Here is a 12,917-nt window from a genome sequence, read left to right as displayed (position 1 = left end):
AGACGGAACCTGAGACAAATCTAAAATACCGGTAAATATGTTATTATTATTATTAAATATTTATTAATAAAGCTTTTTTTGATAATATGCTGTATCCATATTTGCCTATCTTATTTGTCATAATCATTATTTTCTCTTCTATTTTAGAGATATTTTCAACAGGAAACAAGATATTGTGACACCGACAAAAGAAGAAAAGTATTAACAAGGATCGCCATGGCTTTTTCACTGTTAACATTTTATTTGTTATAGATAGACTTAGACCCATTCCCGCCATTAGGAAAAATAGGGTTCCTATTAGGCTTAGATATTTTTAATTTTATTCTAGCTTCTCAGGCACAGAACTATGAAGGGACTGGAAAAATTAGGAAAAGACGGATACAAGGGAAATCTACAAATTACATGTAATTATTTTTACTAATTTTATTAGGCTTAGATATTGTTAACATTGTCTTAGCTTCTCAGGCACAGAATTTTGAAGGCACTGAAGAAATTGAAAAAAGACGGAACCAGAGACAAATCTAAAATACCGGTAAATATGTTATTATTATTATTGAATATTTATTAATAAAGCTTTTTTTGATAATATGCTGTATCCATATTTGCCCATCTTATTTGTCATAATCATTATTTTCTCTTCTATTTTAGAGATATTTTCAACAGGAAACAAGATATTGTGACACCGACAAAAGAAGAAAAGTATTAACAAGGATCGCCATGGCTTTTTTACTGTTACCATTTTATTTGTTATAGATAGACTTAGACCCATTCCCGCCATTAGGAAAAATAGGGTTTCTATTAGGCTTAGATATTTTTAATGTTATTCTAGCTTCTCAGGCACAGAACTATGAAAGGACTGGAAAAATTAAGAAAAGACGGATACAAGGAAAATCTACAAATTACATGTAAATATTTTTACTAATTTTATTAGGATTAGATATTGTTAATATTATCTTAGCTTCTCAGGCACAGAATTTTGAAGGCACTGAAGAAATTGAAAAAAGACGGAACCTGAGACAAATCTGAAATACCGGTAAATATGTTATTATTATTATTGAATATTTATTAATAAAGCTTTTTTTGATAATATGCTGTATCCATATTTGCCTATCTTATTTGTCATAATCATTATTTTCTCTTCTATTTTAGAGATATTTTCAACAGGAAACAAGATATTGTGACACCGACAAAAGAAAAAAAGTATTAACAAGGATCGCCATGGCTTTTTCACTGTTAACATTTTATTTGTTATAGATAGACTTAGACCCATTCCCGCCATTAGGAAAAATAGGGTTTCTATTAGGCTTAGATATTTTTAATGTTATTCTAGCTTTTCAGGCACAGAACTATGAAGGGACTGGAAAAATTAAGAAAAGACGGATACAAGGGAAATCTACAAATTACATGTAATTATTTTTACTAATTTTATTAGGCTTAGATATTGTTAACATTGTCTTAGCTTCTCATGCACAGAATTTTGAAGGCACTGAAGAAATTGAAAAAAGACGGAACCAGAGACAAATCTAAAATACCGGTAAATATGTTATTATTATTATTGAATATTTATTAATAAAGCTTTTTTTGATAATATGCTGTATCCATATTTGCCTATCTTATTTGTCATAATCATTATTTTCTCTTCTATTTTAGAGATATTTTCAACAGGAAACAAGATATTGTGACACCGACAAAAGAAGAAAAGTATTAACAAGGATCGCCATGGCTTTTTCACTGTTAACATTTTATTTGTTATAGATAGACTTAGACCCATTCCCGCCATTAGGAAAAATAGGGTTTCTATTAGGCTTAGATATTTTTAATGTTATTCTAGCTTCTCAGGCACAGAACTATGAAAGGACTGGAAAAATTAAGAAAAGACGGATACAAGGAAAATCTACAAATTACATGTAAATATTTTTACTAATTTTATTAGGATTAGATATTGTTAATATTATCTTAGCTTCTCAGGCACAGAATTTTGAAGGCACTGAAGAAATTGAAAAAAGACGGAACCTGAGACAAATCTAAAATACCGGTAAATATGTTATTATTTTTTATTTTATTTATTATATTATTTATTTATATTTATTAATAAAGCTTTTTTTGATAATATGCTGTATCCATATTTGCCTATCTTATTTGTCATAATCATTATTTTCTCTTCTATTTTAGAGATATTTTCAACAGGAAACAAGATATTGTGACACCGACAAAAGAAGAAAAGTATTAACAAGGATCGCCATGGCTTTTTCACTGTTAACATTTTATTTGTTATAGATAGACTTAGACCCATTCCCGCCATTAGGAAAAATAGGGTTTCTATTAGGCTTAGATATTTTTAATGTTATTCTAGCTTTTCAGGCACAGAACTATGAAGGGACTGGAAAAATTAAGAAAAGACGGATACAAGGGAAATCTACAAATTACATGTAATTATTTTTTACTAATTTTATTAGGCTTAGATATTGTTAACATTGTCTTAGCTTCTCATGCACAGAATTTTGAAGGCACTGAAGAAATTGAAAAAAGACGGAACCAGAGACAAATCTAAAATACCGGTAAATATGTTATTATTATTATTGAATATTTATTAATAAAGCTTTTTTTGATAATATGCTGTATCCATATTTGCCTATCTTATTTGTCATAATCATTATTTTCTCTTCTATTTTAGAGATATTTTCAACAGGAAACAAGATATTGTGACACCGACAAAAGAAGAAAAGTATTAACAAGGATCGCCATGGCTTTTTCACTGTTAACATTTTATTTGTTATAGATAGACTTAGACCCATTCCCGCCATTAGGAAAAATAGGGTTTCTATTAGGCTTAGATATTTTTAATGTTATTCTAGCTTCTCAGGCACAGAACTATGAAAGGACTGGAAAAATTAAGAAAAGACGGATACAAGGAAAATCTACAAATTACATGTAAATATTTTTACTAATTTTATTAGGATTAGATATTGTTAATATTATCTTAGCTTCTCAGGCACAGAATTTTGAAGGCACTGAAGAAATTGAAAAAAGACGGAACCTGAGACAAATCTAAAATACCGGTAAATATGTTATTATTTTTTATTTTATTTATTATATTATTTATTTATATTTATTAATAAAGCTTTTTTTGATAATATGCTGTATCCATATTTGCCTATCTTATTTGTCATAATCATTATTTTCTCTTCTATTTTAGAGATATTTTCAACAGGAAACAAGATATTGTGACACCGACAAAAGAAGAAAAGTATTAACAAGGATCGCCATGGCTTTTTCACTGTTAACATTTTATTTGTTATATATAGACTTAGACCCATTCCCGCCATTAGGAAAAATAGGGTTTCTATTAGGCTTAGATATTTTTAATGTTATTCTAGCTTTTCAGGCACAGAACTATGAAGGGACTGGAAAAATTAAGAAAAGACGGATACAAGGGAAATCTACAAATTACATGTAATTATTTTTACTGATTTTATTAGGCTTAGATATTGTTAACATTGTCTTAGCTTCTCAGGCACAGAATTTTGAAGGCACTGAAGAAATTGAAAAAAGACGGAACCTGAGACAAATCTAAAATACCGGTAAATATGTTATTATTATTATTGAATATTTATTAATAAAGCTTTTTTTGATAATATGCTGTATCCATATTTGCCTATCTTATTTGTCATAATCATTATTTCTCTTCTATTTTAGAGATATTTTCAACAGGAAACAAGATATTGAGACACCGACAAAAGAAGAAAAGTATTAACAAGGATCGCCATGGCTTTTTCACTGTTAACATTTTATTTGTTATAGATAGACTTAGACCCATTCCCGCCATTAGGAAAAATAGGGTTTCTATTAGGCTTAGATATTTTTAATGTTATTCTAGCTTTTCAGGCACAGAACTATGAAGGGACTGGAAAAATTAAGAAAAGACGGATACAAGGGAAATCTACAAATTACATGTAATTATTTTTTACTAATTTTATTAGGCTTAGATATTGTTAACATTGTCTTAGCTTCTCATGCACAGAATTTTGAAGGCACTGAAGAAATTGAAAAAAGACGGAACCAGAGACAAATCTAAAATACCGGTAAATATGTTATTATTATTATTGAATATTTATTAATAAAGCTTTTTTTGATAATATGCTGTATCCATATTTGCCTATCTTATTTGTCATAATCATTATTTTCTCTTCTATTTTAGAGATATTTTCAACAGGAAACAAGATATTGTGACACCGACAAAAGAAGAAAAGTATTAACAAGGATCGCCATGGCTTTTTCACTGTTAACATTTTATTTGTTATAGATAGACTTAGACCCATTCCCGCCATTAGGAAAAATAGGGTTTCTATTAGGCTTAGATATTTTTAATGTTATTCTAGCTTCTCAGGCACAGAACTATGAAAGGACTGGAAAAATTAAGAAAAGACGGATACAAGGAAAATCTACAAATTACATGTAAATATTTTTACTAATTTTATTAGGTTTAGATATTGGTAATATTATCTTAGCTTCTCAGGCACAGAATTTTGAAGGCACTAAAGAAATTGAAAAAAGACGGAACCTGAGACAAATCTAAAATACCGGTAAATATGTTATTATTTTTTATTTTATTTATTATATTACTTATTTATATTTATTAATAAAGCTTTTTTTGATAATATGCTGTATCCATATTTGCCTATCTTATTTGTCATAATCATTATTTTCTCTTCTATTTTAGAGATATTTTCAACAGGAAACAAGATATTATGACACCGACAAAAGAAGAAAAGTATTGACAAGGATCGCCATGGCTTTTTCACTGTTAACATTTTATTTGTTATAGATAGACTTAGACCCATTCCCGCCATTAGGAAAAATAGGGTTTCTATTAGGCTTAGATATTTTTAATGTTATTCTAGCTTTTCAGGCACAGAACTATGAAGGGACTGGAAAAATTAAGAAAAGACGGATACAAGGGAAATCTACAAATTACATGTAATTATTTTTACTGATTTTATTAGGCATAGATATTGTTAACATTGTCTTAGCTTCTCAGGCACAGAATTTTGAAGGCACTGAAGAAATTGAAAAAAGACGGAACCTGAGACAAATCTAAAATACCGGTAAATATGTTATTATTATTATTGAATATTTATTAATAAAGCTTTTTTTGATAATATGCTGTATCCATATTTGCCTATCTTATTTGTCATAATCATTATTTCTCTTCTATTTTAGAGATATTTTCAACAGGAAACAAGATATTGTGACACCGACAAAAGAAGAAAAGTATTAACAAGGATCGCCATGGCTTTTTCACTGTTAACATTTTATTTGTTATAGATAGACTTAGACCCATTCCCGCCATTAGGAAAAATAGGGTTTCTATTAGGCTTAGATATTTTTAATGTTATTCTAGCTTTTCAGGCACGGAACTATGAAGGGACTGGAAAAATTAAGAAAAGACGGATACAAAGGAAATCTACAAATTACATGTAATTATTTTTACTAATTTTATTAGGCTTAGATATTGTTAACATTGTCTTAGCTTCTCAGGCACAGAATTTTGAAGGCACTGAAGAAATTGAAAAAAGACGGAACCAGAGACAAATTTAAAATACCGGTAAATATGTTATTATTATTATTGAATATTTATTAATAAAGCTTTTTTTGATAATATGCTGTATCCATATTTGCCTATCTTATTTGTCATAATCATTATTTTCTCTTCTATTTTAGAGATATTTTCAACAGGAAACAAGATATTGTGACACCGACAAAAGAAGAAAAGTATTAACAAGGATCGCCATGGCTTTTTCACTGTTAACATTTTTTTTGTTATAGATAGACTTAGACCCATTCCCGCCATTAGGAAAAATAGGGTTTTTATTAGGCTTAGATATTTTTAATGTTATTCTAGCTTCTCAAGCACAGAACTATGAAGGGACTGGAAAAATTAAGAAAAGACGGATACAAGGAAAATTTACAAATTACAAGTAAATATTTTTTACCAATTTTATTAGGCTCACATATTGTTAATATTATCTTAGCTTCTCAGGCACAGAATTTTGAAGGCACTGAAGAAATTGAAAAAAGACGGAACCTGAGACAAATCTAAAATACCGGTAAATATGTTATTATTATTATTGAATATTTATTATTAAAGCTTTTTTAGTAATATGCTGTATTCATCTTATTTGTCATAATCATTATTTTCTCTTCTATTTTAGAGATATTTTCAGCAGGAAACAAGATTTTGTGACACCGACAGAAGAAGAAAAGTATTAACAGGGCTTGCCATGTTTTTTGTTTTGTTTTCAATATTTTATTTGGTATAGATAGATTTAGACCCATTCCCGCCATTAGGAATAATAGAGTTTTTATTAGGCTTAGATATTTTTAATGTTATTCTAGCTTCTCAGGCACAGAACTATGAAAGGACTGGAAAAATTAAGAAAAGACGGATACAAGGAAAATCTACAAATTACATGTAAATATTTTTACTAATTTTATTAGGATTAGATATTGTTAATATTATCTTAGCTTCTCAGGCACAGAATTTTGAAGGCACTGAAAAAATTGAAAAAAGACGGAACCAGAGACAAATCTAAAATACCGGTAAATATGTTATTATTATTATTGAATATTTATTAAAGCTTTTTTTGATAATATGCTGTATCCATATTTGCCTATCTTATTTGTCATAATCATTATTTTCTCTTCTATTTTAGAGATATTTTCAACAGGAAACAAGATATTGTGACACCGACAAAAGAAGAAAATATTAACAGGGATCGCCATGGCTTTTTCACTATTAAGATTTTATTTGTTATAGATAGATCAAGACCCATTCCCGCCATTAGGAAAAATAGGGTTTTTATTAGGCTTAGATATTTTTCATGTTATTCTAGCTTCTCAAGCACAGAACAATGAAAGGACTGGAAAAATTAAGAAAAGACGGATACAAGGAAAATCTACAAATTACATGTAAATATTTTTACCAAATTTATTAGGCTTAGATATTTTTTATGATAAGAAGTTCAATTAGGTGAATTTTAATAATAAGTTCGATTTTATTGAATATTTTATTGAATGATATTTTTTTCAGAAGATTACTCACCAAGAAATAGAAGAAACCGAACAATATCTGTGAAGACAATCACGATAAGGTATAATATAATGCATTAATGACTGGGATTTATAATATTGGTAAAGTCTTGTTTCCCAAATTAGTTAATTCGTTTGGAATTTAAATATGGGCATAGGGCGTTTCAGATTTTTCTGGAGCGCGATAGGACCCCATCAACAAGTCCTAACGAGTGGAAAAACCGACACCTCTTGGGTCCACATGGAAGATCGGTATTGTATTTTGACAATTTAGAAAATACTTTTTTATTTTAATTATTAAAAAATACAATGTTACTATTTGCAATGAATAAATATTACTTATTATTTCATTAAATATGTGACTACTGCACTTCCTTTGCAATATGTTTCAGTTGTATTTTGCATATATATAATAAATGAAAAAATAGATCTGTTTAATAAAATAACGATTTTGACTGTTTTGTTCTATTCCGTATCGAAATGGCAGATCTAGTCGGGCTATTGAATTATATAAATATACCCAGCAATTGTCTGTATTAGACAAATATTATAAGTTCGCAATTGATGAGGGTTCCCGAATAACTACAAAAAGAAATGCATTGAAAGGTCTCCAAGAAAATGGGTGAATTTTACTTTGCAACTTCATGCATGGGTGGTGGGCATAGTCAGTGTTACTTTGAAACGTGGGTGAGAATAGTTAGTTTTACTTTGCAACTTCATGCATAGCAGTTTTGCAACTTCATGAATGGGTGAGAGTTTTACTATGTAACTTCATGCATGAGTGAACATCACTTCATGCATAGATGAATGTAGTCAGATTCAGTCAATTTTACTTTGTAACATATAGTGAGCGTAGTCAGTTTTACTTTGTAACGTCATGCATGAGTGAGCATAGTCATTTTTACTTTCTAACGTCATGAATAGCTGAGCGTAGTCAGTTTTACAATGTTATGTCATTCATGGGTGAGCGTAGCCGGTTCTACTTTGTAACTTCATGCATGAGTGAGCGTAGTCAGTTTTACTTTATAGCGTCATGCGCGAGTCAGCGTAGTCAGTTTTACTTTGTAACGTCATGCATGAGTAAGTAAGCGTATTAGGTTTAATCAGTTTTACTTTGTAACTTCATGCATAAGTGAGCAAGTCAGTTTTACTTCGTAACTTCATGCATGGGTGAGCATAGTCAGTTTTACTTTGTAACTTCTTGCATGGGCGAGCGTAGTCAGTTTTACTTTGTAACTTCATGCATGAGTGAGCATAGTCAGTTTTACTTTGTAACTTCATACATGGGCGAGCGTAGTCAGTTTTACTTTGTAACTTCATGCATGAGTGAGCATAGTCAGTTTTACTTCGTAACTTCATGCATGGGTGAGCGTAGTCAGTTTTACTTTGTAACTTCATGCATAAGTGAGCAAGTCAGTTTTACTTCGTAACTTCATGCATGGGTGAGCGTAGTCAGTTTTACTTTGTAACTCCTTGCATGGGCGAGCGTAGTCAGTTTTACTTTGTAACTTCATGCATGAGTGAGCATAGTCAGTTTTACTTTGTAACTTTATGCATGAGTGAGCATAGTCAGTTTTACTTTGTAACTTCATGCATGGGTGAGCATAGTCAGTTTTACTTAGTAACTTCATGCATGGGTCAGCGAATCAGTTTTACTTAGCAACTTCATGCATGAGTGAGCATAGTCAGTTTTTCTTTGTAACTTCATGCATGGGTCAGCGAATCAGTTTCACTTTGTAACGTCATGCATGAGTAAGTAAGCGTATTAGGTTCAATTAGTTTTACTTTGTAACTTCATACATAAGTGAGCAAGTCAGTTTTACTTTGTAACTTCATGCATGAGTGAGCGTAGACAGTTTTACCTTGTAACTCCTTGCATGGGCGAGCGTAGTCAGTTTTACTTTGTAACTTCCCTGCCTGAGTGAGCATAGTCAGTTTTACTTTGTAACTTTATGCATGGGTGAGCATAGGCACTTTTACTTTGTAGCTTCATGCATGGGTGATCATAGTCAGTTTTACTTTGTAACTTCATGCATGAGTGAGCATAGTCCTTTTTTACTTTGTAACTTCATGCATGATTGAGCATATAGTCATTTTACTTTGAAACTTTATGCATGGGCCAGCGAATCAGTTTTACTTAGTAACCTCATGCATGAGAGAGCATAGTCAGTTTTACTCTGTAAATTCATGCATGAGTGAGTATAGTCAGTTTTACTTTGTAACTTCATGCATGAGTGAGCATAGTCAGTTCTACTTTGTAACTTCATGCATGGGTGAGCATAGTCAGTTTTACTTAGTAACTTCATGCATGGGTCAGCGAATCAGTTTTACTTAGTAACTTCATGCATGAGTGAGCATAGTCAGTTTTACTTTGTAACTTCATGCATGGGTCAGCGAATCAGTTTTACTTAGTAACTTCATGCATGAGTGAGCATAGTCAGTTTCACTTTGTAACTTCATGCATGAGTGAGCATAGTCAGTTTTACTTCGTAACTTCATGCTTGGGAGGGCGTAGTCAGTTTTACTTTGAAACTTCATGCATGGGAGAGCGTAGTCAGTTTTACTTTGTAACTTCGTGCATGGGAGAGCGTAGTCAGTTTTACTTTGGAACTTCATGCATGAGTGAGCATATTCAGTTTTACTTTGTAACTTCATGCATGAGTGAGCATAGTCAGTTTTACTTTGTAACTTCATGCATGGGTAAGCGTGGTCAGTTTTACTTTGTAACTTCATGCATGAGTGAGAATAGTCAGTTTTACTTTGTAACTTCAAGCATTTTGTAACTTCATGCATGAGTGAGAGTAGTCAGTTTTACTTTGGAACTTCATGCATGAGTGAGCATAGTCAGTTTTACTTTGGAACTTCATACATGGGGTTGTACTTTGTAACTTCATGCATGGGGTGAGCGTACTCTGTAGCTTCATGCGTGGGTGAGCATAGTCAGTTATACTTTGTAACATCATGCATGAGTGAGCGTAGTCAGTTTTACCTTGTAACATACTCAGTTTTAATATAAAACTTCATGCGTCGGTGAGCGTATTCAGTTTTACTTTGTAACGTCATTCATGCATGAGTGAGCTTAGTCAGTTTCACTTTGTAATGTCATGTATGAGTGAGCGAAGTCAGTTCACATTTTTAACGTCATGCATGAATGAGCGTGGTCAGTTTCACTTTTTAACGTCATGCATGAGTGCACTAAGTAAGTTTACTTTGTAACGTCATGCATAAGTGAGCATGGTCAGTTTTACTTTGTAACGCCATGCATGAGTGAGCGTAGTCAGTTTAACTTTGTAACTTCATGCATGGGTGAACGTAGATACACCAAAGAAATTGCTGACTAGCATGACGGAGTATAGCAGGTTAAAAACCATAAAGGGGGGATTCGTTTTTCGTGCTTGGGAAGAATCAGATAAAATAAATATTTGACGAGAGAGTCGTGCTTGAGGAGACCCAATAAAATTTATATTTGACAAAAGAGAGACACCATCATAAGTATATCTCATTCTGCATGTACACTTGTGCAAGTGATCATTTCTATAGAAAATTTTCTTTCTAGGGTCACTTTGGCGACGATCTCCATGTTTAAACCAGAAACGTGACAATTTATACCAACCAATTTCGACACGCAGTTTTGTACATATATGTTGAGCAATACAACAGAGTGTGTCAATATGATATGTAGGGTATAAGCGACTTAGTACTTATGATGAGGATCTACATTCTACAAGAAGCCTATAACGTGTTGGGCGGTGATATTTTGCGCTATTAACTTCCTTTGATGTATAACCTGCCAGATTTCTCGATAATTAAAAACTCAACCACTTTGAATATGATTGAAATATATTGCAGTCGGTGAAATACCGACAAGTAAATGTGATGAATGAAACAACAAAATTGTGTGGTGATAAAAACAAATGATTCCAGTTCATTCAGTTCATTCCACTAAATAAATAGTAAACAGCCGACTGGCAATGATTCAAAATAATAAATAAACAAGAATGAGAGAAAAAGAAAAGACCTATGAAGGGTTTAGTTTACGCCGACAGGCCTATTCCTGCCCACAAACAGATGGTGAAATTGTTTCAAAAAAGGGAAATGTGATGATACTCCACGTTTGGTTGATTTATAGTCGATGTTTACAGCACATCCTGCGATACTGTCGATCGTTATGTTAGTATTTAGAACATTGAACCATTCTCCGTTTGATATGTCTCCGTTCAGCTGATGCGCCGAATCATGTCCCTGAACACTTTACTCATTGCTGCCATACGTTGCAGTTAAAAATATGAGAACATGAGAGAACATAAAGCCAAAAAATAAAATGTTTCTTCCCATCTTCACCAACCAACAATAAAATTATTCGGGTACAGTTGTTTGCCAGGGCAACCTGTGAAAACTCAATGCTGCTGGATGCAAGAGAATAACATGTCGTTTTGCTTTATGTGTTTTTTCATTCCGATTGTAATGATATTGAAGACGTACTTAAGGGTAAACAGTACATCTCGCTTTTTATGTGCGATTCAGGCATGGATGAAACTTTTTCAAGCAAGGAATGTATATCGATATACCGTGAATTCACACGACCATCTGATGTATGTTTCTAGGCATATATATGATAGAACCAATTTTGGGCATATCTTGAATGCATATTTCAAACGTATTTTGCGTATATTATGTAGTTTCTATAATTAGTATAAATAAATCTATATCTTATCTTAGAAAAAGTTTCGACAAGTTCTTTTTCAATATCTCGTTGTTTTGGTAAAATTGCAACTATACCGCCTTCAAAGCCAATTTCCATTTTTTCTAAATTTCTATTTATCAACCGATATTTTCCGTCATCTATATATTTATAATAAACTGGAATGTTTTTGTATTTTTTTCGTTCGATGTTGTGCCAATCGTATCAGCAAATCCTCCGCGCTTGGGTGATTTGTAATTGCCCATTGCCATACATACTTTTATCCTTAGTAATGCAGGTGACAGGGGTACCATCCAGACAGATGCAAAGGATAAATAGCAGCAAACTTGTGAATGATATATCTATTTTCATCTTTAGCAACCAACGTTAAATTGTTGAATCCTTGCGTCTGTCGCTACGACAAGAAGGGCATAATCATGATATGTTCCTTGTTTGCGCGTTTTATTGATTGCAAAAGAAACGTGAAATGATTTGTCGGCAACATTTTTTTGTACAGGGTCTGTAATCTCAAAAAACATACACTATCATCGCATAATTTTGTATGTAGCTAATCAATTGACACGCAGCCCCTGCTCACAGCAACTATAGGGTAATCTATGTCATCCATGCAAACCACGGGAATTTGCACTACAAATATAAATTTTTATTCTGAAATCTGAACGAATCTAATTAGTGCACACACTATCAATCTTGAGAAATGGATTGAAAGAGGCATCATGGATTTTGCATTACTGGATGTATTACAAAACGATTACAAGCGCGAAGGATTTGCGTATGAGGTTGACTATAACATCGAAAAAAGAAAAATACAAAAAGTTTAAGTTCATTACAAATATATAGACGTCGGAAAATATCGGATTATGCATAAAAATTTGGAGAAATTGGAAACAAGCTTTGAAGGCGACATTGATGTAATCTTACCAAAACAACGTAAAATTGAAGAAGAACTTGTCGAAAATTATTCAAAGATAAGATATAGATTTATCTATACTGATTATAAAAATTACATAATGAATGCAAAATATATTGACAAAAACATCGAAGGAAACTCGAGAGGGGTTGGGTAGGCATGCGCAATCGATATCCGACTGCAGAAGATTTTTTGCGAGTCTTCAACAAAATGATT

The sequence above is a fragment of the Styela clava genome, chromosome 12 (genome assembly GCF_964204865.1).
Source record: "Styela clava chromosome 12, kaStyClav1.hap1.2, whole genome shotgun sequence".
In the NCBI taxonomy this organism is placed as follows: Eukaryota; Metazoa; Chordata; class Ascidiacea; order Stolidobranchia; family Styelidae; genus Styela; species Styela clava.
Note: the sequence above shows the minus strand (reverse complement) of the source record.